Source organism: Denticeps clupeoides, chromosome 18 (genome assembly GCF_900700375.1).
Source record: "Denticeps clupeoides chromosome 18, fDenClu1.1, whole genome shotgun sequence".
NCBI lineage: Eukaryota > Metazoa > Chordata > Actinopteri > Clupeiformes > Denticipitidae > Denticeps > Denticeps clupeoides.
This window is the reverse complement of record NC_041724.1, coordinates 14,660,318-14,666,053: the sequence shown is the minus strand read 5'-3', so window position 1 is coordinate 14,666,053 and position 5,736 is coordinate 14,660,318. Positions and strand designations below refer to the sequence as shown.

Sequence of the window (5,736 nt, the reverse complement as noted above, 5' to 3'; positions counted from 1 at the left end):
GACTTTGGTGTCATAATTTCATCCACTGGAAAATACATTTTACACATTAGTAAATACATTTCAAATAAATATATATTTTGTTCAGCTGCAATTCATGGTTATGATTATTAATTATTCATCTCAATTTTTATCTAAAGGGTTACAGTCATCATTCCTGTCTAAATCTAAGCTTTTTAAATTAAATTTCAGATATGAGTTTGTAAGAACAAATGGTCACACATTATCTGTTATTACACTTGTAATAACATTACTCTTGTATAAGATAATAGGGAATATTTATATATGTATTATTGTAAAATAATTATTATTCACCACACTGTATGAACTCAGACTGTGATCTACTCGTTTACGTCTACATTTAAATTGTTCTCATTTAACAGTCGCCCTTATCCAGAGCGACTTATAATCAGTAGTTACAGGGACAGTCCCCCTGGAGACACTCTGGGTTAAGTGTCTTGCTCAGAGACTATAGTAAGTGGGACTTTGGTCATCTGGTTCATAGGTGAGTGTCTATCCCACAAGGCTACTACCAGCCAATATCTACTATACTACTTTGGGTGGTATTTTGTAGATTTTTACGCTTATAAATACTGAGTGAAATATGAGTTATTTAAACATAATTGAGATGGAGTGATAATAAATCAAGTTGAAGGCAACAAGTCAAATTCTTATCAGCTTTTCCCCCTATACATTTTAAAGATCTATTTTTCAATAATGCTGCTTCATCAAAATACTTTTTTATCTTACCATTTTAACAGATTTTTCCAATGTTTGGCAGTAATTTCAGATATTGTGGCTGGGATCCACAATAACATTCATGTTACAGCGCCATCTAGTGCCCAATCTTAAAGAAATAAGTTAGGTGGAAGTGTTGAACATGATTATGCAGGGCGTTGGATGACAATTTTTAGTGGTTTACTTCCAGTGTACTTTATTTGTTGATTGTCTTCCCTGTATTGCCCTGTTTACAACTGTTTCGGGATATGGCCTTCTGTTTCTCAGAAGTAATTGGACATGTGTGACTTCAGTGTAAAAATAGACATGCACGCTTCCCTGCAGCGTGTCTTTTATAACTGCACACATTTAATTACTGTCTTTCAGCACAGAGGCGACGTTTGATGTGCCATAAAAAAATATATTTCTGAAAACACAAAAATCTTTTATATATCACATTGACTTTTTTTTTTTATACGAAATTATTTTTGTAGTATTTGACACTGGAACGTAAAAGTTAAAAGTGAAAAAAAGTGAAGTGATTGTCACATGTGATACACAGCAGCACAGCACACAGTGCGCACAGTGAAATTTGGCCTCTGCATTTAACCCATCACCCTTAGTGAGCAGTGGGCAGCCATGACAGGCGCCAGGGGAGCAGTGTGTGGGGACGGTGCTTTGCTCAGTGGCACCTTGACAGATCGAGATTCGAACCGGCAACCTTCTGATTAGGTGACTGCTTCCTTAACCGCTAGGCCACCACTGCACCACTGCCACTGTACTGTACATCTATTATCTCATTGGGCCTCTTTTATGAACGGTTTATATGGCAGGCGAACGGGTGTACATTTACATTTACATTTACAGCATTTATCCGACGGCCTTATCCAGAGCGACTTACAATTATTACGATCATTTCTATGCACATTTATCAAATTTTGATGTGAGTGTTCCTGTCAGGACAATTAATGAACTGTAAGACTATCTTATAGTAGGATTATGAAAGTGGAAATCTGTAAAATCGATATGATCACAACCGAGGTGGAGAATGCTTTTTTTTAGTATTTCTTTGTGCTAAAAGCACAAAAAAGAATGAAGGTGTTCATTTATTCCGGTAGAGAGGAATAAAATGGTGCACTTTGGCAGCTTAAGCGGAATATAAGTGGGTGATTATCGGAAGCAGATCAACGCGGCTGTGAACGTAAAACGCCGAACTCAAGCTGTTATGAATATGCAGTGGGTCAGGTGCAGAGCGTGATACATTGATCCACCGCGGTCTGGTCCGGTGCGACTGTTTGAGATTCTCCCATTCTCCCTTAAGAGAACCAGATCTGCTTCCAAAATCCGTAAAAAATACAGGGGCACCGTTTTTTCTTGTGACTGCGTTCAAGATCCTTTGGTCAATGGATCTGTAGCAACGGAACCTGTATTGGATGCGAAGCAGTCCAAGGGCAGGCTCTGTGGCAGGAGACACGCCGCAAAGTCATTGAGAGGATACTGGGGTTATTGTAGCATAAATGTATCAAAAGGTGGTGGGCTGTAGAAGAAGGGGAACGTCAGAGGGGGCGAAGCAACCAGTCCTTGTGAGACAAACATCACCTGAAATCTAGGCTGATTAACATAATTTATGAATTGAAATGAACTATGATGTAATTTATTCTGTCCTAGCTTGATTTCCTCTGCTGTGGCACTGGTTAGCACTGACAAGAAGTACGTACACGATCTGAGAGCAGCCGTGGAGTTTTGTGTATTGTACACTCAAATCAACATTTGATAAATCACAAAAATCATATCCTACAGCTGTTTTTCTGCAGTAATAATTTAATCATTTGCAGCTAAACGTATGATTAGCTGGCATACAAAACACCTTGTTATCGATTCCTCCTAAACACAAGCCATTTGTGTTTCATTTGTGACTACTCCATAACTGTCACAGCACCGGAGTGGGACGAGAGGAAAGAGCGAATGTTGTGGTACGGTGAATCTTCTCCGCTTAATCTCAGAGCCTGAGACGGTCTGCGCTGCAACACCCACGGATGTTGATGCTCCCAGAATTAACCAGAGGGAAAACGAGGAACAGGACGGAAAACACTGGAAGCAAACCAAGACAAACGAGGATCAGGCGGGCCAAATTGCCGCCGAGTCGCTCAGCGAGAAGCTGAACAATGACTGAGCACCGGCGTGAGCACTTCCGCATCTACCATTTCACATGACAATAACATCTTAATAAACAGAATACAATGATTATAATTAAAATAATATATGTGCATTAGATATCATTAAGAATGTTGTTGGGCAGTGTTGATTTTTCAGCTTAAGTTTGTGATGTTTTCCTAAAGGATGATTTATTCGAGCAGCAATGGCTTAAGGTTGTCATTCAGGCCTATATGACATAAATACATGTTACTACAAGATGTATTATTATTTTATGTTTAGGTGTACTAAAATGGCTTTAAGAGGATTCCCATCTCCATGGTTGTATATCTGTTTTGAAAAGCATACAGAGCAATGAGGTCCTTGCATAAATCAAAATAAATATTTATTTATTCTTAATCCATTCCTGCAAAGAGTTAGGGTAGGGTTTGGGTTTTAAGGTGTCTGTTACGTCTGAGGGCTGAATGGGGACATGTCAAAACAAGGATTTTTAATAAAAAGAAACATAAACAGGCATGTGGGCCAGAACAAAGGAAACCATACAGGAACTGAAAACACCCCTAAAGTGCATGACTACTTTGTCCGGAGAACCCAATGCTTAAAAGAAGGTGGTAGTCTTTGAGGTATCAGCTGAGAGGTCCTGCTAATCAGGCACATGATTGTCTGCTGTTTTCGCCAAATAACCTCTGGGTGTCACAGTACCCCCCCGACCCAAGTTTGCTACTCTGAGGTGACAAGGTCCATCACCGGCGGTGGCAACCGCAGGGACCCGCCACTACAGGCATTGGTCTTCCCTGGACTCGTAACCTCTGGCTGGCCCTCAGTATACCCCCGGCATGGCAGTGGCTCTGGCAACCTGCACACAAGTAACAGGGCGGATCCGTCTGGACATGTGCAGCCCGTCACTGCACGTCCCTGCTGACGTTGCTCTCTGCTGCCCACAGGGAGGTGATCCTGGACTGCCCAGCAACTGATCATTCTGTCCTACCTGAGTCATGCATGGAGGCAATCTCGCACTGTGTACCTTACCGCAGGGCTGTACCATCTGGGCATGTGCAGGATTTCCCCTGCACATCCCTTCCTCCTTCGGAGCAAGAAACATGCAGGACCATTCCCTGCATGTCTTCCCTGCATGTGGGGGCTGTGTTGTGTCCCTACTACAGAGGAGAGCCCCCCTGGCTGGACAAGGAGGCATCCCTACGACAGGCCACCATACCCTGGACTGGCACAGTCAGGTCAGGGACTGTCAACCTCAAATTCAAATTCAAAATTTATTTGTGAAATGCTTTAGCGACTGCTACAGACCACAGTATTGCAAATATTACAAGTATACAATGAACCAATATGCAAGTATTGCAAACATAACCAAATAATAAAATATGTGTAACAGGTAGGGTGAAGGTGTCCAAATGAGTGAAGTGAAAGTAAAAAGAAAAAAATGTGTGTACCAATAAGAAATTTGTGCAATTTTTCAGGGGGGGTTGAGTCCAGGAGTGATTGAAAGTGAAAGTGCTGGAGTGTATTTGTGTTCTGTCCTTGAAGTTTTGTTGTCACAATGGCTGGAGGAAGGAGGACGCATACGCATGATGGGAAACAGCGTAACAGATCTTCTCGACCCCATGGAAGCTTTTGTAGGCCGCCGAGAGTCTGTCATGCTTGGGGAAACGTGTGATCAGCGCCTCCCTGAACACAGAAGAGAGAAGAGTCCATTGTTGGGGTGGCTGAGGTTCTTCTCTATCTTCCTGGCCCTGGTCCAGTACCACTTGCTGTAGATCGATTGAAGGTCAGGGAGCTTGGTACAGGTCTGTAGGGCTCGCCTATCCTGCATGGTGCTGTTCCCGAACCAGGTTGAGATGTTTCCTGTTAGGATGCTCTCTATGGTGCAGGAGTAGAAGTTCCTGAGCTCCTTGGAGGGCAGTCTAAAGTCTCTCAGATGTCTGATGTGGTAGAGACGCTGCTGGGCCTTTTTCACCATGGTGACAGGTCCTGCGTGATGTTAACACCGAGGTATCAGAATCTACTCTCTCCACTGGGCTCCTGTTGATGACAGGGGTCTGGTAGTTTCTCTCCTGCTTGGTACTAAAGTCCACAATTAACTCCTTTGTCTTGCTGACATTCCTCTGTCACCAATTCTCCAGATTTCCAACCTCCTCCAGGTAGGCCGTGTCGTCGTTCTCAGAGATCAGGCCCACCACAACAGTGTTGTCAGCAAACCTGAAGATGGTGGTGGAGTTTGTAGTGGCTGCACAGTCGTGGGTGTACAGAGAGTACTGCAGGGGGCTCCAGTGCTGAGGGTGATGGAGGCTGAGACATGTCCGCCCATCCTTACTGCCTGTGGTTAGGACGTTGGAGATCCACTGACAGAGAGATGAGCTGAGTCCCAGGTGCTCCAGCTTGGTGGTGAGTGTGGAAGGGATTATTGTGTTAAATGCTGAACTGTAGTAGATGAAAAGCATTTTAACATAATTTCCCTTCCGAGTGTCCAGGTGGGTGAGTGCTGTATGGAGGAGATGTGAGATGGCGTCTTCTGTACAGCTGTTTGGAAGGTAAGCAAACTGTAGTGGGTCGAGTGTGTCCGGTAATAAAGAAATGATGAAGTCTCTGACCAGCCGTTCAAAGATCTTCATCACTACTGAGGTGAGGGCTACAGGGCGGTAGTCATTGAGGGAGGCAGGATGGGTTTTCTTGGGGACCGGAACAATGATGGACTCCTTGAAGCATGTGGGGATCACCGACTGAGATAGAGAGAGGTTGAATATCTCTGTAAACACAGGTGCTAGCTGGTCCGCGCAGGCTCTGAGGATTCTCCCCGAGATGCCGTCTGGTCCTGCTGCCTTCCTGGTGTTCACTCTCCTGAAGGCTCGGTGA

At 43.7% G+C, this 5,736-nt stretch overlaps 1 protein-coding gene across 1 annotated transcript in view; it reads left to right on the top strand.

The window, feature by feature from the left end:
* The first annotated feature begins 5,209 nt into the window (after nucleotides 1–5,209).
* The window catches only part of klhl4 (kelch-like family member 4), a 35,582-nt gene continuing 35,055 nt past the window's right edge, over nucleotides 5,210–5,736 (top strand). Inside the window, exons 1-2 of the mRNA XM_028960807.1 lie at nucleotides 5,210–5,268; nucleotides 5,355–5,414. The gene's annotated coding sequence lies outside the window, so the exon portion shown is untranslated. The remainder of the gene's footprint in view (nucleotides 5,269–5,354; nucleotides 5,415–5,736) is intronic.